Raw genomic sequence first — 27,846 nt, 5'->3', positions numbered from 1 at the left:
TGATAGCATTTTGCTTTTGGCCTTCCTGGCATCCTCTAGCAATCAGCTCCACAACTTAAACATGTGTTTGTGTCCTGGTTTTAGCTGGGATAGAGTGAATTTTCTTCCTAGTAGCTGGTATTGTGCTGTGTTTTGGATTTAGAGTGAGAGTACCGTTGGTAACACACTGATGTTTTAGTTGTTGCCAAGCAGTGTTTACACTAAGTCAAGGACTTTTCAGCTTCTCACCCCACCCCACCAGCGAGTAGGCTGGGGGTACCCAGGAATCTGGGAGGAGACACAGCTGGGACAGCTGAGCCCGACTGGCCAAAGGGATATTCCATATCACATGACGTCACGCTCAGCATATCTACCAGGGGGAAGGCTGGCTGGTGGCCACTGCTCAGGAATGGGCTGGGCATCTGTCAGCGGATGGTGAGCAATTGCATTGTGCATAATTTGTTGTTGTTGTTGTTGTTGCTGTTGTTACACTATTATTGTTGCCCCTTCCTTTTCTCTCATATTAAACTGTCTTTATCTTAACCCTTGAATTCTACTTTTTTTTTTTTTCTGATTCTTTTCCCCATCCTACTGTGGGGGGTGAGTGAGCAAGAGGCTGTGTGGTGTTTAGCTGACTACTGGGTTTAAACTATGAGAGTTTGTTAGAAATTTTCTGCCCAGCCAACCAAAAAAACCCCTGAGCTACTGGGCATCAAGTAAAACTCTAAGAAATAGTAAATAGTCATTCTTTGTTCATCTTCCCCCTGACATTCATGATTGTATTTATGTTTATCATGTTTAATCAATCTTACACCCCAAATTTATGCAATAAACTTTTGAACCCGTTTATACCTTTGCCATCTAAATATTCTGTGGTGATGACTTCCTGATATAAGACTCTGCTGGTGAATTCTTTCGATTTCTTTTAAATCTACTCCTTGATTAATTCACTGAGTATCCCATTTTCACTGTCAAGAATAGTAAATAATCCTTCTGTTTATACCTTCTCCAGACATTTGCGGTTTTATAGCACAGTGCTGCAGACCACCTTGGCCCCAGTCATCTCTCTCTAGACTGAAGTATCCTGGTCTGTTTAATAATAGATTGCTGCTAAACTTAACCATTGCTGCTGGAAGAGGTGGTGAGTGTAAAGGCAGTTTCTGTGGCTGCTCTCAGGGTTTCATTTTCCTGTTTCATTGACCTTAGACATAGTGCCTTTCTGGAGAGTAAATACTCTCCAGAAAGTATTCCTATTCCTGTGACCTAAATAGGTCATAGGAATGTAAGACAGTGGAAAAAATGTGAAAGCCTATGTAAAGAAGGTATATTCTAGAACATCTTGGGGAGGGGAGAAAGTGAACTCTATTTGCATCTTTAAGAAACAAGATGTGAGAAATGTATTCTTAATTATGTTCAAAAGTAGCACATACGAGGTATTGTTAGGCACTCACCTGAAATAATCACAAATCTTTATTTTTTATTAATGAACTTGGATCAGAGATGGAGCTGTACTATACGTTAAGGGAGCTGTCTTTTTTTTCTGTTGACTTATCTTTAAAATAAGGGAAAAGATAAAAAATGCAAAACATCCATATTGCTGACTTGCAAACAAAAAGTAACATTAAGATGGAAAAGTTTGAACTGAAACATACACACAGACGTAGTGTGCAGTGTAGATATAGAAGTTATTCATGTTTCCAGAGAATGTGTTTACTAGGTAGATAGAGAGATTATATATCAAATATTACACAGTGATTCAAAGTAGTTCTATATTCACCCACATTAAATTGGAAGGAGAATTACATACTACCATGAGTTTTGAAATAAATGAACTTCCATGGAAATGTTTATGGACATCTTTCTTCTGAAAGGCTGATGTGCAGCACTAAGAGCATTTTGAACAGAATTCCAAAATACTTTTGCTCTTTATTCCTAGAGAGAATATTTTTACTGCAATTTGTTTTCACTTTTTGCCAGAATTTTCGGTGCGTATGTGTTAGGTCTTGAGATAAAATTGAGACAAATCTTCTGAAAATTTTCAGGAGTCATCTAGGCCCATACATCCTAAGGTATGCTAACACGTTAGAGAAACTGATGGTGTCATGGTATCTCTTTCTGAATTGGTGGAAAAATAACATTAAGATTGTACTTAGGAGTTTGAAGAAGCAAGCAAATTTCTGCCTTGTTGTAGCTCTACAATACCATTAGAACTGATCTATGATCAACACATGATTGCCTTTAATTTCTTGGTTTGTAATTGCCAACTTCAGTTTTCATGAACGTTCGTGAGTTCATGTTTTCTTCATGAGTTGCTCACAGTCATGTTATCTTGAGTATTTGGTCATTCAATATTTAGTGCCTGTATTCCCATGCAGCACTGGGTATGGCTCCCTGGTTGTGTGATGCAATCTTTAGACAAAGAAATAGAGACTTGAAGAAATCACCTAAGCTCCCTCAGCAGGGAGAGATACCTCCAGCAGCTACTTTGTCTGACTCTAAACCATGTACCTGTGAGAGGTGGCCTAAAGTGCTGTGTGGTTTTTATTCTCTGTCCCCACTACAGCTGGACCCTATTTAGCTCAGGAAAAACTACCCCATCATTTCACACATGGGCTGCAAAAGCAGATTTCTCACATAGAAAGTCCCCAAGGGTGTGGTTTTAAGCAGATTTATTTAAAATTGTGCAAAGGGCTGTATGTTTCCTATTTAGCTTACACTGGTTAGTTTAGGATGGTTGGGACCTGACTTATGGTTGGGGTTCTCATGCTTCAGTTCCTCCAGGGCACAGAGGCATGGCTGCTGCTCTCAAAACAAAGCATGTTAATGGAAGAGGTTTAAGGATATGCTTTTTGTCTGGCATTTACTGTGGTCCGAGTTGGTTACAGCAACTGGGCTGGCAAAATATAACTTGGGCTGCAAGTCTGATGGTCGGGTTGTTTGGGCAGTACCTTGCACTATATGAAAATACACCAGCTTTCAACATGAGCAGCAGTGTTTGTCTCAAGATATGTTAGCACTGATTTGATAAAACTGGTGGGAATAGAAGCACAGATCAGGCCTTAAAACTGTTACTTAAGCTGTGCAGATATTCTTATTCCTGACTGGGAAGCACTCACTTCATCTTATTAGCTCTGACCCTAGTTTTCTTTCTCCCTTGAGAAACAATGAATATTTGCAGTGTATAGAAAGCAAACATTTGGGGTTTTGAGACTTGCGTGTATTAGATAGCCCGCTTTCTGCCAAAAAAAAAAAGTTTTAAGCCATCCTAATTGGAGGCCTGAAGAGAAAGCTAAAAGGGATGAAAAGAAGCCTTACTTAACATTAATGCTGTCCGGGAGGAAAGCTCTGGCACGCTCATGTTGTTAGGCAGTTACAGCCCCTATCTGTCAACGCTAATATGCCATGTGGAGAGAAATGTCTCCTGTTACACCTCCGAAGGTGTCAGCGATGTATTTGAAACATACCCATCACCAGAGGACACAAGTATGAGAAGCATTTTGTTTTGCAGCAGCAAAAAAGATAAAGCATTGCAAAAGGCTGCCAACAAAGCAAACTCTGTGGTGAACCATAGCCACTCTGTGGAAGATCTGGAAAAGATAAGGAAACCTTAAAAAAAGAAAGCAAAGGGGAAGAACCCCTGCCAGGAGGAATTACCGGTAATTTTGGAATCAAATGATCCTGAGGGGAACAGCTGGAGGAGGATGAGAAAGGGGTTGCTGAGGCCATTGAGTGAGCAGGGAGGACTCTGCAATGAAAGAAAGACAAGCGGGAGATCCATGGCTTTGCCTCCTGCCTCTCCTATGGGTCCTTGGGGACGCCAGAGGCCATGTGCTGATGTGTTTTGGGGATGAGATGGGATGGGATGAGATGGGATAACATGGGAAGGGGTAAGTGCATGCCACATAAGCCCTCTTCCTCCTCTGCCTCTAGGGTATGTTATGGTTGCTTTTGCACACAAGGTTCAGGGATTATTGATTCATTTTTAGGCCACTTTCCTATAAAAATTAGGCTCACACAGCCTGCCTGAGCACCCATCCATTAGTCTCTTCTGGTAAGTCTTGAAGCTTTTTGTTTTCAGGCACATTGACAGAGGGGTGAAGTTTCAGAAATATCTCATCCCTACGGGTTTTGTGAAAATAAAGGACTAAGTAGAGAAGAGAGACCCTCTTCGCTTCTCTGCTGAAGAACTGACTACAAGAGCTTGGCTGTTATTAGGCATCAGAAACCCACATGGCTGAGTCCCTCCCTGGGCTTCATTGCTTCTGCTCCACAGGAACTCACTCACGTATTAACTGAATTTTCTCGTCCTTGCCTTTATAAAGCTAGTGCTCTACTGTAACAGGGATAATGACATATTTCGCCTGAAATAGGATGCTTATGAGAGCCTAGCTTGAAATAAAGATTATAAAAATGTAATGTCTAGCAATTGTAATATCATCCACAGAGTAGGAGAGAGAGAGGCAAACAGATATATAGGTAGGTAGACAGATAGATAGATTTCTTAATTGAACTCTCTGCTTGGCTGTATTTCCTTTAGGCAAGTACCATAGGTGACTAACAATAAAGGACCGTAAGAAAGAACATGTAGGTTTTTTTAACAAATTTGACTTATCACAGGCAAGCTTTTACACTTGCATCAGCCTATACTGAAGATCCCTAAATAATTCAAAGCATTCAAATGGTCTAACATTAGCAAAGTAGTATTCTCTTCACAGGTGTTTAAAAGTAGAAAACAAGGTGGCAATAATTCCCGTTTTAAAATACTAATGATATTTCATTCCCCTGCTCCAAAGCATTTAATAACTTATATAAATCAATACCTACCTCACTACCTATCGAAAAATGAATAATTACGGTTCTGCCTATCCCCAGATGCTCTGAAATCATTTATTCTAGTCATTTAATCACAAAGCTGTTATTGCAGGGGAAATTCAAGCAGACACGAATACATAAAGCCAAAAATAGAGAGCTAGTTGAAAACTTTGCGATAATAACCATCTCTTCCAAAGCAAGCCACTTCTCACTTTCCCAGGAGATGTAGTGGGTATCTCGTCACTTTTCAAAACAATAACTGATATGATAAAGCTCAGTCAAGCAAAGCAAAACTTCACTCACTTTGCTTTTCACAGTTTGAATGCAACAGGGAGTCCTTGCTGGTCTGATCAGGAACTCTCTCTCTGCCTCTCAAAGGACCTGGGGTCCTAAAATGTCCTCACACTGGAGCCTCTATTTCAAAGAGGAATTGTATAACAAGACCCATCCGTCTCTATAGAAAAAAACTTGTTCATGTCAAATGAGTATTCTTGTTTTGTGCTTTTTTGAATGGACCTACATCTGGGAAAACCAAAAATATCCACCCTCACACCATGGAAGCCTTAGTTTATCTGCAGCAACAACATTCCCCTTTCCAGTTTGTTCATTGTCCTTTTGATGCCATGTGCCTGCTGTTAGGAGACCAGATATATATACATTAGAGTGTGTGTGTGTGTGTGTGTGTGTGTATACACATACAAACAACACATTAGGAAGAATCTAGATTTGATGCGAAAGTGATAGTTTCTCATTCACTGACATTAACACAATCTTCCTCCTGCACCTCCGTGAAAGCCTCGGAGATGACTGAATTAGGCTATGTCTAAGTGCAGATACTTAGCAAATATTAAATACATAAACCTCCCTCCCATCTCTATTTGGTATGTGCTTTTTGTCTGTAACAAAGATGGAAACTCAGATGACGTGCCAGAGTTCAGAAAACAGAATGGTGATGTGTTCTCCCAGCTCCCCGTCCTATGCAAACCTGTTCTTCCTTCCAGACAGTCTGGGTATGTTTACCATGTCTCTACCTTTGTTTTTGCTCACCTTCCATCCCCACAGGGAGCCCTCAAGCACGTATTTATTTGCACTTTGAACCTGTGCTTGCTTGCATGGCTATGCTTTAGCTCAAACTGGGACCTGATTGCTTTAGGGGAGACAGAGATGAGATTGTCTGAGTGCCAGTAAAGCTTCCGTGCCTTCGTCTGCGATTCCCCCCATTCACCCCAGCAGTCCAAGTTCTCCTGCAGGTGATACCAAAGAGTGAGAAAGACTCCTACAGCTGAGAAAGACTCCTACAGCCGTTCGGAGAAAAGCATTTGCAGCACAATCACCCACAGGTGAGTGCAAAATAGTGCGAACAGACTAATCTAGACTGAACTTTGCTTTCAACAGCAGAATTAGCAAAAGCCTTTATGCATATTCTAACATATACCATGAATGTTTATGAATGTACGGATGATTTATTATGTCAGATTTAGCTTTGGGAGGTGTCTTGCATACCATAAATGCTAGGTTACAAAAAATGCTGACACATGTATGTATGTCTGTGTATAAATACATACGTCTGGGTCTTTGTGAAAAATAACAGCCTAGGATGGCTGGATGGATAGCTGACTAACTAGCTAGCTATACACATCCCTAAACTGCAAGGAGGGGTGGGGAGAGAAGCATTTAAGTTACGTGCATCTTTTAATACTGACTTGACTTCTAAACCCCCAAGTATGCTGAGAGGGCTGCAGCCATCTCAGGTTCCATCAAGGTTCCTTTTCACGGAGTGCGTGGCCCCGGATCTAGCTCTGCAGGTCTCAACATTCCCAGCAGAACAGGGACACATGGTAGATCGATTGGGTAGCTTGGTCCTTCATTATCTGGCTTTAATCTGAATAGCAACAACAAAGCTTTGGTGGGTATGATTTGGATGGTAGCCAGGCAAAGGGGACCATGATAATGCAAGAGCCAGGAAAGGCCCTGGCAAAGTCTATTTCTAGTCTCTGTGGTATCCAAATTAATAAGTATTTCCCAAAGGTGAATCCGAGAACATCCTATTTCTGTCATTCAGCAGTCTGTTTGTGGCAGAGGTGGGCCAGCCAGGCCTTGCCCTCCATGGCTCACAGGCAGGCGTGCAGCAGCCTTTTTGTCCCAACACAGACCATTCAGACCTGCTCTCACTTTGAAGTCAGCCCTGCTTTGAGCAGCGGACTGGACAAGAAGGTCATTTCTGAACTAAATTTTTTTCCAGTGCTAAGTTCAAAACCTGGTTTAAGTGGACATTTGGGTGGTATCCCTCAGTCTCAACACAGAGCTTACCCTGCTCATCTTGAACCACAGTGGGCTATCTGTGACTCTGCAAGAGCAGAGGAATAACATCCGATTTGCAAGGAAGGAACACTCCTGATGTGAGGAGACTCATGAGCAGCTCAAGCCAGCTCCCTTCCCTACCATCAGTGCCCACACTGATGGAAACAGAGTGAAGAAAATTTCAGGCACAACTGCAGCTTCACTACTCCTGTTCCTTGAGGCGGATGTCGGAGCTCCCACCTGTGCTGGGTCCAGTCTAGGAGGCCAGGAGAGCCACCATGGCTTTGCGAGGCCACGGTGCTGCTCCAGCCGCAGAGGGCAGTTTGGCAGGGGAGGCACACCTGGCCCGCTGTCAGGAGCAGGGAGCTGATCCCAGTCCAAATCCGCTGTTGAGATAGCAGATCAAGACTAACTCTACTCAGAACTCGCCACACTGCACAGATCTGTCTGCTTGTGGGATTTGTGCTAGCTTGATGAAAGGATTGGCTCCTATCCTCAGCTGAACTCTAATGGTTCAAAGTTGTGCTGGCTTTTTTCTGTGTTCTTTGGGGTGAAAAATGTCTTGCAGCTGCTGAGTATAATTATTTCCCCTATGTTTCAACATTCTCCAGATGAATGTCACCCGAAGCAGTGCTCCGAGAGACTGCAATCATGATTGCCAATAGCCAACATCCAGACTAAAAATAAAAAGCCACAGCAAGGGACTGAGAGACAAGAAATACATCTACTGACAAAAATCACCAATGGCCGAAAAGACCTCACCCCTCCAGTCCTGTTGTCTCTATGCTGAAAGAAGCTTCCATCTAGCAGCCTTCTCTTCTGATGTCATCAAGAAATCAAGCTGGCTTGTAGAAAGCACTAGGTGAGCTGACCTTTTCTTTTTACAAGTGTCCATGTTTAATAGCCATGAAATTTTGGCTGGTCAGTAAATACAGTGGAGAGAAAGAGAAGGTTTGTCAGTGGAGCATTTCTTTGCGCCTTGGAGCGGCTGTTACCAAATACCTATTTTTGGCCCCAGAGCTAACACATCATCTTTTTGTTTTACCCCTACGGTTTCAACAGCAACCTTTTGCAGAGGTGGATTAGGCTGAAAAGATCCCCCCTTACAGAAGGGAAGGAAACAAAGGAAAACATTTTCTATGAGAGAGCCAGAGTCCCTGCCTTGCTTGCTCCCAGCTGTCACAGCCCAGGAAGGAGGGAGCACTGCTGGGGACGATGTTCCCAGGAGTACCGGGGTGTGGATAGGGAAAGGGGGAAAGGAGCAGTGCCAGGGGTCTGCCCTTTCCCTGTGCAGGTGTTCAGTGCAGAGGGCCGCAGGTGTGCAGCACATCCACGCTGCAGAGATGGGACCCTCCAGCCTGCACACCTCAGTACCAGGTAACATCAGCTCTTTGGACCAAGCATTCAGGTCACCCTGCCTTGTACCACCTGTGGCATACAGCCAGCCTAGCAGGAAAAAAATACAACAAGCTTGCAAGGCTTTTCAGTTAGCTCTCCAATACAGCTCAGGAATTGAGACTTTAGGGTTTTTCCTGGTGTATCAATTTTTGCATATGATACCTGAGATGGGCTGAAATATTTATTTCTCTTCTTTTTTATTAGTATTTAACACTCAAGGAGAATCTGTTCATTTGTCAGCCTTGCTCAGAATGGAGTCTAGAGACCAATTCTTTACGTGCTGCCAATAGCACATATACTTGGGCTAAGTAGAAGTATTTTGTGGCAGCTGATCCACAAGTTCACTGCAGTGTTGGGGCTGATCCTAGCCCTGCAACAAAAGCCTTCCTGAATTTTGCACGCAGTAACCTCACAAGATGAAGCCACTCTAAAAAATAACATGACACTCTAATAAATAAAATAAATGACCAGATCTTTGAACAGCAGTGGTGAGATGTTTTATTTGCACTCATTTACCCCATGCCTGGGAGACATGAATTCTCAATCGCTATTGCCACACAGTCTTAAATATGAAATAAAGTGCTTCATGTGAATGATCATAATTGTTTCAAACCAGACTCTAAAACACCCAGTTGAGAAAGGATAGTACCATTTTTGAAATGAAAACATGGCTCAAGAGGGAAGGAGAGAGATTCTAGCTCATGTTTTCCGTTTTTACAAGTCTCCTGAGCTCTCCCTCCCAGTCTGCACAGTCCTGAGCAGACTGCCTCCCTGGTGTCTCAGTCCTTGGGGGAACCACAAATCCTGGTGCGTTCTCATTTAACCAAAAGTATCCCCAGATAAAACACAGCACTCGGGCTGATTCAATAACTTGTTTGGCCCACTATTTTTTAAGAGGTTGCAGAGCTATAAATATGTTGTTTCAGGAAAGAACTGCCAAGAACAAGCAGCTGATGTTATATTATTAGATTCAGGACTAGAAAGAATGGACATTTTCTTATTAAAAAATAAAAAATTTTACTTAACATTTTCTCTCTGTGCTGTGAAGTGATAAATATGAACAATAAGTGTCTAATATCTCAAGTCAAGACTCAGTCCCACCTTCGGCATTCTGCTCCCCCAGAAGCTTTTTATGGGTCAATGCATTTGATGACATGCCTCCTGGAAAAAAGCTTAAGATAACGTTTTCAAAGTTTATAAAGGGACTCCCTTTTGGCTTGTGATAAGACATGGGGATTTCAGGCACAGGTGGGAGAAGAAACAAAGGGTCATAGCTGAGTTAGGGAAGAAGGAGAAAAACATTTTTTCTTTAGCTGATCTAGTAAAAACACCTGTTCCCCTTCATACTGATGCACAGTACCTACGAAGAGCCTTCCTGTATATACATCTACTGCAAGAAGCACTGGGATTACAAGCTTGCAGTCTGGTGGTGCCTATGTGAGTCATGGGAATCAACAGACTCACCTTTTGGTTAAAAAAAAATAATGGTGATTTTCCTGAAGACATGGGGACTCTCATTCATTTTTGCTGGTCAGATCAACTTCGTTGCAAGGAGGTGGGGGGGAATTGCCGAGTCCTTCCCCAGCTGTTCCCACTGAAGGCAGCATCTGTAAAAACCTTCCCTCCCAAGCACAGGACACGCAGGATTTGAGGAGATCCCATTTCCAAGGAAATCCCAAGGGAAAGAAATGAAAATCAAAGACAAAAGCAAAAATATCCAAGATACACATTTAACACGTATTGCAGGCCCAGACCCAGCAAAGCATTCAGACTCATCTCCTCTTGGTGCTCATACATTGATACAAGTAGAAAGAAATAGGAGCCCTTCTGAGCCAAAAACATGTGGAACAAACTCAGAAGTAAAATGCTGCTTAACTTCTCTAGGTCTGCTTATTTAATGACACCAGAGCCATGCACACTGTTATTCCAGCCCACATAAACACAGCATTGGTGTCCATCATCTTGCTAAGTACCTGTCCTGATCTTCACAAAACAGTGGCGACGCACTGTGAACACTGGTGTTCCAGTGACCAACAAAGCAGAATTAAACAGACCCTTTCACCTCAAGCACAGCTTTAGGTGGGCTTGAAGCTTCCAGGCCTGCTGAAATTTCAAACAAATACCCTTGGATGGGCCATTGCTTGAGGTAAGGAAGCTTCTCACACAGTTAATGGGAGTCCTGGCAGACTGTTCAGCTGTGTGGTAAGCTCCTCTCCTCTATGAAGTGAGACCTCTGATAACATATTTTGAGTTAAAATGGGACACCTGTATTTCAGATAACCTTGCTGCTTACCTTGTTTTCTTAGGCTGTTCTGAGGGAAATCAGAGGATAGCACATCCTAAAGAATCAGATTTGGGCGGATTGTTTTTATGACCAAGAGTATGTTGCTCCACAGAAATAGTTTACTGCCTTGTAAATATTCCAAAAGTATGTGTCTGTTCAAGATATGTCTGCTGCTAATACTTCAAGCAGGTTGACTATGTCCTAGTTCATGCTTGCTAGACTACATGATTATCAAATCTTAAAGCAACCAGTGTTTCTAGCCATATTTTATCCTAGAATGTGGTTATCAGCTCATATCTATGCCTTATTTACACTAGAATTTAACATCATGTATGCAAACTCATGCTAAATCCCTCAGCTAAAAACCAAGTGTCAGCAGACATTAAAGCACCTTCATCTTGTCCAGAATATTCTGCAACACTTTGACTGTATGATGATGCCATGGCAGTTTCCGACCTGAGAGAGATGAGTTCTGAAGCAGCACAGGTGAGACATGTTTCACTTGGCTGCAGCAGGCTTCCCCAGAGAGCACTACAGCACATCTTCCAGGGTTTTTCCCCCATAAAGGTACAATGGAGGGGACAGGCTTTGCTAGTGTCCACTTTTGGCATGCCAGGCAAAGCGAGGAGGCTCTCACAGCAAGAGGAGGAGCTGCCAAAGTAGCAGGAAATTCCACTTTCCCAAGTGTTTCCTAATTAACACTATTTCTGAAGGCAGAGTACCTAATCCCAGGGCGCAGGACTGACATGGTTACTGAAGGAAGGCATTGGCTAACCTTGGTTGCCCATTGTTTTCCCTGCTCATTATACTTATTCCCATACTTATTATATGCCCATATAACCAGGCTCTGTACTTCTTTTCACTCAGAAATGAGCCAGCCAGGACTCAGAGAAGCACCCCTGCCCCGCTGGTGATATTTGATGGGGTATCTATGCACAAGTATCATCGTTTCATATAAATACAAATACAGGTGCCAAAGGGGAGCACGGTGCTCTGCCTACAAAATACACCTCTGCGAGTGCTCCAGAAGCCAGGGCCCACTCATGATGTGTCTACAGCCAGCAATTCAACCAAGCTGAATATATCTTAATGCCTGTCAGCTAGCATGATTATCACATGTCAGAGATCACGTTTGCCTCCCTAGGCTAGAGATTATCAACCCAGCAAGCCCATGGTTCCCACACTTTTAGGAGACTATTTTCTCACAGCTCACCCCCATTCTCACCCAAATGCCATAAAACCTGCACCTTCAGCTGGGGCAACAGAAGATGCTTTCCATCGCTCTGTACCCACAGCAGGCTTTGGGCCACAGCTTGGAAACACCCCTGCCTTCACCAGGGGACTGCTCACCCCCTGAATCTCTGAAGTGCTCTATAACATAGCCCTGGTCATGCCTGTCAGTGCTGCACTGAGCAAAGTAACCCCCAACCCTGACCAATTTTATCAGACCCATCAGTCCCCACCAATAGCACCTCCTGGAAAAGGCATTTTCAGCAGCACCCGCACATAAGGAAAAGCACTGCATGAGCCCTTCTGCCTGGCAGAGAAAGGCTTGGGAGCCTGAAAACATAACCAGAGGAGGCTGTGTCCATCTTATCTGGGATGCCAGAATGCTGCCTTTATGAGCGGAGCCCTGCATTATCAGAAAAGAGGTTATTTTCAGCTTCTTAGCTCACCCTCTGGAGCGGTGGGTGACCGATGCTGCAGGAGTCAGGAGATCGGGAGCCGCAGCAAAGCAGACAGGGATTTCCGGGAACCTGGGGTCACCCTACATCTGCACCAGCCTCTCCACATGCTTCCAGCAGCGGAGCAGAACAGGCTCAGTGGAATAAGGCAGGTGCCATTAAATTACGATAATTTAAAGCATTTTTTGGCCTAACCTGCTAAGCTACTGATTTTTTTTTTTTTTTTTTTTTTTTTAGTGCAATAGGGACAAATCGACATAGAGGATATTTTAACACCAGGATTATTTTAATACATGTAATAAAATTCAATTCTGCTCAAAAAGTTAAATAATTTACCACGTTTCTATGCACAGTGTGCTAAAAAATACACAGTTAAAGCAATAATTTATTCTTTGACAACAGGAAACAGCTGATAAAAGAAAATCTCTTTTGTTTTGGATTTACAGACCATTTCCCATGTGTTATGTTTGCTTTGGCTGTCTCTCGGGCATCCGCTGGTAGAGATGAGAAGGAGGGGAAAGCAAGGGTGTTGTTCAAAACGCAGGACCCCCAAATGCTGTTACTCATGTTGTCTTCTGCATAAAGGTAGCAAGGATCCTCCTGGACCCCTTTCCTCCTCCCCAGAGCTTTTTAAAAGTAATAGTTTGAGGCTACTGTCCTAACAGACAGATCTGGAAACATATCACAAGCTTCCTGGGAATAGACAGGCTAGGAAGTCTGGAGACAGAGGAAAGAAAAAAAAAAAAAAAGAGTAGCCTAAATAAACCAGTATGCAGTTGCTCCTGTGCATTACTCTGCAATCCTTTTGTGCTTGGTCGGTGATTTTATTTCCTAAAGGAAGCAGCCCTCAATGACAGTCACACTCGTGTCACTGGCCATCTAGCCTCCCTTTCCCTACCTGAAGAGAGATCTTCCACGTATTTTGGGTTGTGCACATCCCTACTTTGTTAGGCCTTGCAGTTGCCCCTTCACAGCACCTTGGGTAAGAAAACGCTTGCCATGTGCTGAAGTTGTACCTGTGCTACCTGCTGCTAGCATTGGGCAAACAAGGCAGCCCAGTGCCTAAGGAGCCTGGAGACCGTCGCCTCAGACAGGGCTCGTGAAGGAAGGAAAGACGGATTTCTCATATATTCTTAATTATGAAAATATTAATTTATTTATGAAATAAAGAGGCTTTGAGACTGCTTTCTGTTTGGTTCTTACCTGAGGAATAGCAGGACTGTTAAGTCTTGTGTTGGTGTTTATGTTCTTTCTTTTCCCCTGGAGAACCCTCTGGAGGTCTCAGAGATGGGAAGAAGCAGGATATCGAATCTTTTCTGCCCAAGAGTCCTTACAGGCTGAAGAAGGACTCATGAACCCTAAGTTTGTCTGTGCTTCCTGGCTCTTGTCTTGCAAAAGCTATGACCTTTACGTGCAGGCAGGAACAACCAAAAGGTTCTGTTAAAACACTTCCATTTTCCAAGCTGCGGGGATTTAAATATTGTGATGCAGTGATAAAGTAAATGCATCATGTATTTTAAATTGTCTGAGATTTTCACCATAGACCTTAAACACAGTGCTAAATAGGGCAAACAAAAATAGCTGTTACTTTGACAAGTGCTTATTTAAAGCCTGTTTTGTCAGCATTGCTGCCCTGGTTATGACAGGGAAGTTGTCTAGAAATTGCATAATTACCAATATTAAACGCAAAAGCAAAATAGCACCACACAATTCAATAATGGAGCGGGTCACGTTTGCCATGGCTGTTGCAGCCTCTATTAAGGCTGCAGCAACTCCGTCTCAAACCATGGCCTCAGGAAAAAGCCACGCTGCTGCTGCTCCTCATTTGCTCTCAGCCCAGGAGGTTGCTCTGCTCTCGGCATTCAGATTGCTGCGCCGGGGGAGGCGATAAGGACACTATTTTCTCGCTCATCCACATGCTGCTGAGAGAAGTCAGCATTACTGCCTTTGCTGCTTGTTCTCCAAGCATCCAGCACTTGTCACTAGGGTCTTAATGGGCTTCAATACAATAGGAGTGGGGACTGGAGAGTGAGGGGAGGAACAGTCCAAAAACATTAGAAGCTCCTTTTTGCACATAATAAAATTTGTAACAAGTTCAGCACCTGAGCTTCTGTGGAATAAAAGAAAATATTCAGTGCTCTTCTCCTACTTCTTGCCTTGCCTTTTCTCATAGTGGAAAGGAGGTGAGAGAAGATGACCAGCTCAGAGATGTTTTTTTAATCATTTGATTTCACCACTCGTTTTTCTTCCGATCTCTAGAGGCACTTTCAGATGGCTTGTCCTCTTATTTTTATCAGTTCAGCAGGTCACTCGAAGAGCCTATCCATGTGATTGGTTTTTCAGTCAGACCATAGAAGGAAACATTACAGCAAGCTCCACATCACCTTTCTCCCCACCTCCTTCCCTCCCAAGGTTTACTGCGTGCACCAGGGCAGGTTTCTACCCACAAACACTTCTTACACATTTCTTACTTATCTGAATGCAAATTCAGTATCAATCTGCTCTGCACTTTAGTCTAGCTCATTTTCTTACAGGAAAAAACATAGAGAATTGAGCAGGGAGCTCTGGCCTGCTGATGAAGATCCTCTCTCACAGTGCTGCTTACCTGATGTCTCCGCTGGGAAAAACAGCAGCAGGTTCAAGAGCCTCTGAGTGCCGAGGCACGAGCACTGGAAGTGACAGATTTGCATTTAGCATCCACCAGTGCAAAAACTGCTTTAAGTGACTTGGTCAGCATCATATACGGATGAAGTGGCAGGCACAGGTATGCCATCCTGTAGTTGAATTCCTAAGGCACCATGTAATCTTCTCCCTTCTTGTAACCTGCTGCTTCATGGGCTGCATGTCTTCCAGCTACAAGAGCACTTGGGATGAGGATCCTACAGCCAAGGGCTTTCTTCATAATACAGTCTTCATTAATTTTAACAGCAGAATCATCCTGTGCACTACATGAGGATGGGGATTTAGGGAAAAAATTAGCATCATCATTTAATTAAAGATGGATCATAATAATAAAATCTGCACAAAGGAACTGGCATGGTATTATGAAGAGAACCTTAATTGTGGAATTCCTCCTGTTTGACTTTGAGTCTCTGATTTTTCCATCTCAACACAATCTTTTTAACAGCTTTGGCATATAATTTAAAAAAAAAAAAAAAAGACTGAAGTGTTATCATTCAGCTTCGTGCTGACACGTGTATGTGTCATCAGCAAAGCTGGAATCTCTGCTATCCAAGACTCTTCTCCCTTGACCTAAGGGATTAACTGATAGCAATGATAGGTTGCACTCTAGCCTGCTCACTGCATGCCAAATATGAGGGGAGTTTGGCTAAAATACTTTCCTCTGTAGTGAGCATGTGCAAACTGCAACTTTTCAGAGGCCTAGAAATTATGTATATTTTCTTTGACAGTATAGTGAGATCAGACTTTTGGTCCCTGCTTCAAATGAGGGGTACTGCCAACGCTTTCTAAAGATACAGTTTCCAGTCTTTTCTTTTCCCATGGGTAAAACCCCTTTTTTTCATTATGTTTGGGAGAACTGAAATGTTTCAGCTGAAACTACCTATGAAATAAAAAAAAAACCAAACAAAACAAACCAAGCTTCAGAAGACATCTGAAGACAATTTCACACTGCACAGCCAAATCTTGACAAAAGTTACACAAAACTGAAAACAGGACCTTTTCATCCAAAACACTGGATGCCTTTAATAATCAACAGTTGCTTGGCAGGCAGAGGATAATCATCCTCGTTTCTTTCAGCAAAACCTTTTAGACCTACTGGTGAAAATGAAGAAACTGTCATCATCACCAGTCCCATCTACAGTGATTATTAATATTATCTGGAAGAAAAGCAAAGCTTTGTTCACACACAGGATTTCCTAACAATGAACCTGTATACGACATCCCATACGTAAGAGCAGAGCTTCCCTCTTCAGGGGCCGACAACCATGTTGCAGCCAAGGCTCTGCCCCACAGGCAGCACTTGCCAGGCAGCTGAAGGTTCTGGAAAACACACTCTGGCCCTGACATGCCAGGCTTGTTCGCAGGGCACCCATTCGTGCAGCGGTGAACAACCATGCTGGGTTCAGGCAGTAGTGAACCATGCCCCACTGCCTCTGATGGCATCCTAAATATGAACCAGAAACAGAAACAGAATCATCTAGGTTGGTAAGGACCCTGGAGATCATCTAGTCCAACTGTTCGCCTAGCACAGTTCCCACCTACAGCATATCCTTAAGCTCTAAATCAACCCGACTCTTATATCATATCTCATAGATACTGGTGAAGATGTAAAACATTGCCATTTGCATTTCTCAATGGATACAGAATGGCACTAGGCACCTTGGGAGCAAACAATCATTTGTGTGTAAATTATTAAGCAAAACATCTAACTCTGTTTCCAACCAAGATGATTCAAATATTTTTATTTTTGTGACTACACAGATTCCTTGCTCTCTTTATGGTGCTCTTAAATTCAACAAAACAGAGGGGAACTGCTCACGTTCAAACTTCTTGACATTATTGTCAGTTCATTTCCACGAAGCTGAAAGCTGAATATTATGAAACAGCTCAGGAATGCTGGACATAAAGGGAGATTTCCTTTTTTTCCCCTTCAGTTGAAATATCTTTTGGCAATAAATCCCCGCCGGAAATGTGCTTTCCCTGATTCCCTGGCTTAATTAGCTCAAACAATGTAAGATATGTAACACTGACCACCATGGGAAACCTGATAACAAAGAGCAGTGATACAATGCAAGCCTTTCAAACAGATGCAGCCAGTACCCTGCTAAGACAAAAGTAGATTCTATGCAGTGTCAAGCCTTTTTTTTCCTTCACTGCTGCAGGAGACACTAGCACTACGGTGATACAAGTTAATCTTTGCCATGGTTTTCCCCAGTAATGATCTAAAATTGCCAATTCCTCTGTAGTATGCAGGTCACACATTAGTATTTTTGTCAAGGAAGAGACAGCGACGAATGCTGCAGCTGCTCGGCACTCAGGATGCACTCACTGATATTGCCATAGGGAAAACTATGAGAAAACTGACCCCAAAACTGGCTGCTTATGTGGAACCGAGCAGCGCTCCTGGTTGGCAAGACTGCATGTCCTCACATGCTCCTTTCTGAGAGAGCTGAGGCTGCAGTTTCCTCAGGATTTCTTTCCTGGGCAGCTCTACCCCCCGGCCCTTGCTGAGCACTTGATCCCACCCCTGCATCATCCTTCAGCAATGGTTTGTGCAGATGGATGGTAAGCAAGAAAGATGTGCTGACTCGGGTTGTGAGTACCCTTTTTTGTTCTTGCCTTTCCTTGCTGTATTACTGCTAGTGGGGCAAGTTCACCAGTGTCAGCCCTGCTCAGTGTTGGGGTACCGCAGTAGCTGCAAATCTGAAGGAAGGGTGGAGGATCAGGAGCTGGAGCAGTGGGTGAACAAATGACAATGGTGCTGAAAGAGCCAGTAACATCGCTGGTTGTGGTAGCAGCAAGAAATACAGCCTCTCCTGCAGACAAGCAGAACTGGGACCTTACTTAGGTCAGAACAAAATTGATGTGCAGTTGGGGTCTGGATTGGTGCCCACAGTGTGGATAGTCCCAGCATACATTAAAGCTGTTCTCCCCTAATATAAAGATGCCAGAGTAGAAAAGATGCAATAAGCCTATTTTTAAATTTATAGTTTATAATTTTTAAATGTAGACATATTTACAGATTTCCTTTTTCTTTTACTCGCAGTAGAAACTTGAGTCTTATCACTTCTATTCCCCAAAACACTCTGTGGACATCAGAGAACTGGCAGGATTATAATGTCACAGGGACACAAGAAGAGAAGTTCAAGTAAACATAAGAACAGGGATTTCTTAGTCAGAGCATTTATAGTTTGCTGCTTCTTTTGGGTTTGTCATTCATTACCTGTGTAACTCAAATGCCTTGCAGGAGAATGGCAAAACGACTTTGGCCAGGTCCACCTGGAAGAGCTCTGTTGACTCAGCAACGTCCATCAGGGACATGAAACTGGTCGGAGAGCTGACCTCCGTCTGTGCCTGATGCGCTGGGGCCAGACACGCTGGCAGGGCTGTGCTTTACCGGCTCAACTTGTTTCACTCATGCACAGGTCCAGAGGCACACTGCTGCTGAAAGTGTATGCCCTACCAGCACAGGCCTTCCCGTGTACACCTGGCCCTTCAGAAAAGGTGAAAAAGGTCTATATCCAGAAGAAATCTTCTGGGAGGCCTTCTAGACAAAACAGGGAAGCACAAATCCAGTCAGGACAGGGTCTAATGACTTGTATATTCCTAATATAATATCGGGTGGAGTTAAGAAAGCCCAATAGCCATCTCTTTGGCTTCTTTGTTCATTGTGAAGAACCAAATGTCACAGGCTCATTTTTCTTCTGTGGGTCGCCTTTGAAGCGCGGGTGTCATTGGTGCACTGCAGGGTGCACCATGTAGAAGGTCCCACTTGGTCAGAGTCTGTGGGTGGCTAGCTCTTTCTGGCATCTCTGGTTATCACCTTTGTATTACAAGGCCAGTTGCAATCTGACTAATCTGTTAAGTAAATTAGATTCATCACTCTGGCTCTGCTAAAACTCAAGCGTAGCCCTCAGTTGGGTAAAGCACAGACACTCCAGCTTTATTTATATTAATGTAATTATAGATAGACCAATATTGAAATGGCCAACTTGCACTGTAGGCAAAATAAACAAATGCTTCTTTGGTGATCAGTGCATCACGGGGTTTTTTTAATTATAGCCTGCATACTAACTCTAGACCATACTTAGAAAATGTGACAGTCTTAATTCTCAGAGACAGTAAATGTTGCTCATTTTCCAATGTATCAAAGTGAGAGAGTCTACAGAGTATGAAATTACTTTATACACCAAGTACGAAAGTATTTCATATGCCAGGTATTAAATCTCAGTCCTACAAAAGTCACTGGGAAAATTGCCCCTAACCAGCAGACGGCACTTCAGTCTAGTATAGCGTGTGTGAGTATCCAGTGAACAAAGGTAAGAACTCAAAGAAAAGAAAAAGCAATATCAGGAACATACAGATTACAAAATCTACCATGTCTATCATGAGTGCTGAGCAGCCACACATGTCCTGCATCTGGTTCTCCAAATTAGTCTCATACATGGCTGCAGCATCACTTATAAAAATATCCCAGTTCATGGAGTCTTATAGAGCTGTTATTAAATATTGTATAATAGACGCAATTGTGCTTAATTTCTACCTATAGAGTCCTTGGTTTCAGCAGAGATTTTGAAGATGTTCCTATTATCACTGCAATTCTGGAAACAAAACAAAGATGCAGAGCTCCTTCTTCATCTACTTTTCCAGTCTGGCAACTGACTACACTGCCAGTAGAATAACACCAAAACCCTGGTTTTACGCAGAAGAGATGGTGTGAATATTTTCTTTGGTTTGCCTCCAGAGGGGATAACACTCTTCTTGGGATCTGGGTCTGACTGTTCACTGTTTTCTCAAAAAGGGCTCCCCCAGGGCTCTGGCAGAGTTTGGTTTGTAACGTCTGAGGTTCTGCATCTGGAGATCTGCCAAGACTCTGCCTTTGGGTGATACACGCTGCCATTTAATGGGAATCTACACCCCCGCTGCACACACACACACACAGTTTCAGGCAGGAAGAACTACTTTTCCTGGGAGAATTACTGCTATGTAGGCACACAACAGTTGCTTATGAGCAGTCATACAGCTGTGGGATGCATCAGATCTATCAGGCATGTGACAGATGGCTGGACGCCTCTTGCACAGCAAAACTTCTGCATCCTATTGCTCACATCTGGGGTGGCTCTGTACCACAAGTTCAGTGAGTTCATCTGGGCCTGGCATGCCTGGAGCTGGTGAAACAGCTAACCCTTCAAATCACTGCACAGCACTCTGTCATTGTCACCAGGCTTCCCACATACTTGGCATGATGACTCAATTAAACCAAGATTTTCAGTCTGTTGCCTGGTGTTTCATTGGCTCAAGTTCACTTAAACAGACGTCTCCAGAAGGTCAGCTCAGGAAGGTAATGAAACATGAGCCAGTAAAAAGTGTGCTTGCCTAGGGCACTTTTGCCAATACAACACAAATGTGCATAGGGCAACTTCACCCCCGCCCAATTCAGGCAGTTGCACAAAATGGAGAAATGTCAAGGAAGACTTTGGATAACTGTAGAGCTTATGGGGGAAAGAAATTGCAAGAAACAGGTTCCTAAACTAATAAGCATATATCTGTATTTAGCCACTAAATTACATGATGTGATTTTGCCTTCAGAGAAATTCCAATTGTTTTTTTTTCTTGAAGTCTGCAGTTGGTTAAAGGAAGACAAACTCATTGAATCTTTTTAACTGACTTGTGTTATAGGGGAAACTAGAATATTTCAGTACTTCAGTACTTAACAAACAAATTTATAGAGAACAGTCAAAATGAAGCTCTGTTACAGACTTACAAATAGTCTTTCTGGAGATGGACACACTTTTCTCCACCTCGTATACTTATGCTGTTTATTTACCATGCAGCCAGAAAAAACATTCAGCTTGCTGGAAAAGTGCAGACAGCACTAAACTTACTCAGTAACTGCTTCTTTGGTTACAGTAGTATAGCACTGGTGCTGAAGGAGGCAATGGTTGGTGTAGTTAGGAAAGAAGGCCTCTCTAAAACCAAAGTGACTAGCTGAATTTTTTCTCTCTCATTCATCTCAAAAGGAAATCTAAGGTTTCATGCAAGCTATGGTTGCAGATATAAAATATCTCGGGCTCTTCTACATGTGCAGAAAGCCTTATCCTGTCCCTGTAAGATTATGGTCTATCCCTAGGTAATCTCTGAGCCCAAACTCAAGAGATGGCCAAACAGGACTGGTACAACATCAAGGAACAGGCTCCACTGACGTCCCAGGGAGTCAGCCCAAAGTTTCTCAGCTGAACATCCCAATCTTTCCAAACATCAGGCTATAAGTTATGTGGCTCATGTCTGTGCTATAATATACATGTATATATGTATCATTGCTTTCCATTAGTGCTACCTTCCATCTCTTTTAATAATTAAGTCTTCCACTCTAAAAGACAACTGATTGTCACATAAATTATTTTTAATGCTTTCATATGTATGTACGTGTGTCCAGGTAACTTCAGGACTCCTTCCACATTGCCAGCCATCATATTTTCAAAATTAAGTCTTTTCTCATGAACACTGCACAAGGACAAAATCAATCTGCCTCCCATCACACTATGTGAATAAAACTGAGGCTGTAGGATGATGCCAAACCACATGTTTGTGGAAACACTTAAGCCTTTTCTTAGCTTTCTTGGATTGTCTTGAAATTCAAGCACGTGCTTAAAATCCTTTGCACTACTGCATTCTTGGAGGTCAAAGTATTAAAGGGGGAAGTGGTCAGAGAGCAGTACTGATCTAACGGGTCTTATATACTACACTAAAAATATTGGTAGGTCTCAAAGCCCTTCACTGATTTGTTTTAACTGATGAACCAAATATTGGTCTCCTTTGTATCAGCTGTCATTTTAAACAACTCATGGTTCCATCCATCCATCCATCCATCCATCCATCCATCCATCCATCCATCCATCCATCCATCCATCCATCTATCCATCCTGATGATAAAAGGTGAAGAATACAGTTGATGAGATTCAGGGCCCTGAGCCTGTAAGGTGCCCTCTGCTAGCATGATGTTAAACCCCAACAACATGTCAGCATGGAAGAGGTGAAAGGTAGACCCGTGCAAGCTCCACTTACCCAGATCACCTCTGAAACCTATTCAGGAGTCATTGCCTTATGGCACTGTACTGATGTCAGCAGGCAGCAACTTTATTTAAAGTAGGGCTCTCATTCACATTCATTGAGTAAATGTTGTTATTGCCTCCCAGCTGTTTGTTACCACCCGTCTGCTGGGCTACGATCTCCTGACAACAAAGTTGACAGGAGAGAACTGGTGTCTGAGCCTCAGCCATTATAATTTAGACACTGCACAGTCTAGCACCTTAACATGAACCCTCCCTTCCTGGTGGCTTGAACTAAATATGCAATGAGGTACAATCTGGAGTGGCTGAGGTGTAGGTGCATGCTCCCCACTATTACTTCTGTCCCAGAGAGGTCATTGTCTAAGACCAAAGTACCCTGCTCATGTAGGGAAAAAAAATAGATGTAAAATAATAATGTAAAAGTTCACAGTATTTTACACCCAGCCACTGCCACTTATTGACAAATAAAAGTGAGTGTGATGTGGGCTCTACTGCAGCATTCAACAGGTAGCCTCTCATCCCTCCTGGGTATCCAGCCCAGCCCACACCAGTGGGACAAGCTCCCATGGGCTCCCAGTAAAGCTCTGCTATGAGCCCCAGCACCAACTGCTGAAGGCACAGCCAAACCCCCCCAGCGGTGGAGACTGCATCCAGAGGCTGCTGTCCCTGTTCAGCAAGGTTCTACCCTCCACAGTGGTTTTACCCCAATCACTCCAGTTCAGATGTGTTGGTTCCCATCCTCTATCAGACCCTTCTCCCATGCACTCCCATCTTCAATGTCCACAGTAGCACTCCTCCGTGATTCCAAACACCAGGCTTGCTCTTCAAGGAGACTTTTGCCAACTGCTTTTAAAAAATGCAAACTCAGGCCAAGAGCTCCATGCTTTTGGATGCTGTGATACCTTTTGGAGCCATTACTACTGCATAGTAGTACTAGTGACATAAAGTACTTTTATTATGAAACACACATTTGTATTTAAATGTTCTTTCCATTTACCCAGATCAGGCTTGGATTTTTATTTTATTATTTCAGTTTGAATATTGCAATATTTTTTTATTATTGCTGCTAATTATTACCTAGTTCTATTGGTTATTAGGTTCATCACTGCTTGGAAACTTCTGTGTTAGATCTGGTCTGATAAATATCAAAAGATTTGGATATTTTTCCAAGAGTTTTGAATATGCAAAATTGTTTATATTCCTGGAAAGGAATGGAAGTTAGCATATGAAAGAGGAAGAATCAGACAAAGTAGGACAAATTAAAGGGCAGACTCTAGTACCTCCCATCGCTGGGAGAATTTCCTTAAAACTGAGACACAGCATCCTAGTGAGTCTGTTTCTGCATAGCTTGCGTTAATTTAAAGTGTGTATATCATTACCCTTTATTATCAGGCTTTCTGTAATGGTCAGTGTTACATATCTCAAGCCATGTTAGCTAATTAAGTTAGAAACTGCAATTTTTTGAGTGGTATAACAGATTATTCCCACAGTATTTCAGCATCTCAGACTCTGGCTGTACTTAGGGAAAAATAATTAATCTTTGAAACTGGGTCTAGTTTAAGTCTTCACCCAGACATCTGTGCAAGTCCTCTTCTATAGAAAGAATTGTAGAAAGAGGAAGCCCTTTGTTGGGAATCTTACACCTGTTGATGGTCAACTCTTTTCAGCACAGTCTCATTTAACTCTCCCAAGAAGAAAGTTAACTGAGAGTGTTGAGAGTGCTGTAGGCAGCATCCAAGTGTGTGTCCCTCCATGGCCAATGTGTGTGCAGGTGCCTCCATCCCCTCGATGGTGGTCCCCAACAGAGTTGCACAGGGCACCCACCCAGGGCAGCTGGGGCAAGGGAGCAGCAATCCTCTTACCACCCTGCTTCGGCCCGGGTTGGACTTGAGTTGGGTTCAGTTGTGCCATGGTCACACTAGGTCCAGGCAAATGCAATGCTGTCATGGTAGACTGGACCCCAGCAGAGCACTTGGCTGAGGATATGGGGATGCCCCATGAAATGCTGAAGATGCTTGAGGCAAAGAAAACTAAGTCTTAGGGTATCCTTACATATTTGGTACTGAGTTTGTGGAAGAAAGAGAGTGTGAGATGAGCTGGATCAATGAAGAAAGGTAGATTTGTCTTGAACAATGGTAACTCTTACTGTCAAATCTCCCTGTCCATCTGGGAAATATAGCTGAAGAAGGAAGGGATGTACCTCTGTGTCATGGAGATAGAGTAGCACTCTTGAGATTCCCCCATTACAGTTGTTAAAGTTACACAGAGTTGTTTTGAGAAAATTTATGCTGAGTTCTGGCTGCTCACTATGGCTATTGAAGAACATTTGGACTTGAATCAACTTTTTGAAGAGCCACTTTTGGATGCATTCAGATTTTGTATCAGTTTTTCTTTCTGTAGAAAAAAAGGCCCACAAACTCCGACAATTTAAAAACATTTCACACAACACCACACTTTTCAGTGAATAAGCTTGACCAAAAATTTACCAAGGTCTAGCATAACCTAAGTGTAACTATGCAATTTACGTGTAAATTCTGGATTTTATTTATGTCTGCGTAGGAATGCCAAGTAATTAACAGCACCATCCACTAAAGTATAAATGTTTATTTCACGAAATGCTCAAGCAGAACTGACATCAGTTGATCATTTCAAATATCCCATAGCTATTCTAGCTTTCCCCACCCCTCCCCCCATTTGATTCTTAATGCTGGGGAATGCTCCACACCGGCCAATGTGTGCACAGAGATTATAAACAGTCACGGTGTGGTTTGCTTGCTGATACACAGTTAATTCAGTTGTCTCCTTCAAGTGAATTTACATCCTTCCATCTTCATAAAATGCCTTTGCATAGGAACTGAGGACATGTATCAGTTTGATTACATGAGAAAAGGCAATCCAATCTGATGAATTAATCTGAAGTAGAAGAAATTTTGGTGCCAGGAACATCTCTATCTTGTAAAATGGAGCTGAAATGTGGATTAATTGTGTTCCAATATATCTGGGCAAAGCAGCAAACTCTGTGCAGCTTCACAAGGGCAACTTTAATGAATTTTCCCTCTAGGTACAAATGAGTGGAGAATTTTTCCCTGCATGACAGACACTTTCTTTTTCTGCAGTACTTTTGTAACCACCAATATCTGTGTACCTTATTTCAACTTTTGCAAGAAACGGACAAAATTGCTTCACCCATTAGAGAATGTATAATTCAATTGGATTCATTTTTCAGTTTACATCATTGGTAAATCTAGTTTAAAATACATTACATATAGCATAGCCAAATATAGCATCCTGAATTGAGAATGAATTGCAATTACTAGACTACAGTTTTCTCCCAGTCAATCCAACGCCCATACTAAAGCATACTCCCATACTTGTTTTCCTTGAGACTTAATTATTGTACATCCTAAATATGCCATCTTCTACTTCTCATTTGTCTATGAATAAAGGTTTAAAGGATCTCTTTTCTGGATTATTAAGGAGCAGATTTTCAATTTCTAAACAGTAAATATTTATGAAAATATTTGATCCGAAATAACATTGTACATTAAGCTGTAATGAATAAAATTCCCATTATTTCCGATGCTGATGGCAGAGGGATGGAATTTAAATTCAGACATGTTGGTAATTGTCAATTCCTTCCTCCCCCTTGAAAATCAATGAAAACGAAACCCATAATTTATAATCCACATTTAGAATTGTGCTTAATAGCTGATGACATGATATGACCTATGTGGAGAAAATAACAGAAGGACTCTCGACTTGAAGAATTCAAGCCTAGACATCTAGGGAAAATAATCCAAAACTCAGTTATCCCTCAGAAGGGAAAATGAGGAAAGTAATGCTGAAAGAAGCCTGAGGGTGATAGTAGAGAGTGCATTACATGTGACTGAGCAAAAAAAGAGAAAGGGAAATTTTTGGCTGCAGATTCAAAGACATCACCTTCTGGAAAAGAGAAGAAAAGATTCCACTCCATATGGCTTTGGTGTGACCACACCAGGAATACTAAATTCACTCCTGGGTACCTTATTAGCATCTAAAAGGGCAGGTTCAGTGGAGAGCAACAATAGTGTCTAAGGGGTTGTCTGGGCTGACTTTTAAGGAAAGATTAAAATAGTTTAGGGGTGGATTGGGGCACCTTTTGTTCCTGTGGAGTAGCACTTTAATTCTTATGCCATCCTTTTCCCCTACATTTTAACAGGCCTACTTGCAGAGCAAAATATTACGGGCAAGTGTGTAAAAGTCTGGCCCTAAAGATATATGTATCGGCTAAGCAATGAACAGGGGAAGTTCCAATAGACATCTATGTATGTCGGAAATGTTATTAACACCAGTGGGCATAACTTGCAACAGGATGGTATTTTTAAAGGCAAAATGTAAAAGAAAATGAAAACTTATTGACAGGTCTGTTAGGGTATTGATTACTCTCATAAATGAAGTGATGCATCTCTTGATACATTTAAAACTAGCAAAGCACAAGTGACTGTACTCAAGAGAGCAATCCTGCACTGGACAGAAGATGGACTAGATGGCTTAGTGGGTTTCTCTTCTTTCTACTTACGCTGACTTAGAAACTTTAACAAGAGACAGGGAGTTACAAGACAACCTGGTAATAAATATGCACTGCTGTCTAATGTATTATTTGGCCTAAGCCCAGATAATTCCTGAAGTACACCTCAGGGCCTCATACTGACTCCAGTGCTAAATATCTTACATCCCACCTCTGCCTGGCTGGGGCAGTGAAACATTACACAGGGTAAACAAGAAGTCAGTCAGTAATCCTGAGCTGCAGTCTCTAATGGTAATGTTGGGGAGACTCTGGATCTGCTAGAAATACTGTTTAGAACAGCTTTGTGCTGGGTTTAAGTCTACTAAAGCCTCCCTGGCACTGTTGCTTTCACAGAGTTTCTCTGCCATGCCCTCTTCAAGTAGCACCTTCTCCTTCCTCCTTAGCCAGGCACAGGGCTTCCATCAGGATGTGGATCTTCACCACTTCAGTCAGGGAAAGAAGTTCAGATCCTCTGACAGATGGATCTGCTACCCTTTGACACTGCAAGACATTCAGCAGTGACAGTAGGTATTGGCCAAGCAGGGCTCCTGCACTGACCCCCTGCAGTCCCACTGCACCCCATCATGGGATGCCCACCGCCTCGCCCAGGATGTCCTCTCTTCACTGGCACTCAAGCAGGCTTTGTTAGCACCTTCTGCGTTTTGGCAGAATGGTTTATTTTCCCTTCATAGGTCATTAATTCTCTATCGATTTCAAGCAATTGGTTCTCCATACTGTGCAGACTTTGTTATAAATTACTGACAAGGGATGTGAGTTCGTTTGGCTTCCCATCCGGTGTATTTAGCAGCAAGTTTTGAGTGTACATTTCTCCCATTGCTCTTCTTGTGGTCCCCCCACAATGACAGCAGCAGTCCTGCTTTTCTCCAGAGCTGAGCATAGGCAAATTCCTTAGCCTGGGCTCCCGAGGAGAAGCCATTTCATATTTATTCATTCTCCCTCCTCTCAGTGCAAATTTACTCTCCTCTCTCCCTCCGCCCTGAAAAAAAAACCATATTAAATTACCACCTTCCAAAAATAGGCTAGGAAAAAAAGGTGATAGATCCTCTCACTTATTTTTTTAACTGCTTT

At 42.6% G+C, this 27,846-nt stretch overlaps 1 long non-coding RNA gene across 1 annotated transcript; it reads left to right on the top strand.

Annotated features, from left to right (window-relative positions):
* Positions 1-320: 320 nt before the first annotated feature.
* Positions 321-7,913, top strand: LOC113476959. The gene is made up of 3 exons (XR_003397810.1): positions 321-414; positions 5,854-6,131; positions 7,704-7,913. It is a non-coding gene; the product is annotated as an uncharacterized LOC113476959 (long non-coding RNA).
* Positions 7,914-27,846: the final 19,933 nt, after the last annotated feature.

This window comes from Athene cunicularia, assembly GCF_003259725.1.
Source record: "Athene cunicularia isolate RWA chromosome 2 unlocalized genomic scaffold, athCun1 chr2_part1, whole genome shotgun sequence".
Lineage (NCBI taxonomy): Eukaryota > Metazoa > Chordata > Aves > Strigiformes > Strigidae > Athene > Athene cunicularia.
The sequence above is the reverse complement of the archived record's forward strand: the minus strand, read 5'-3'. Positions and strand labels throughout refer to the sequence as shown.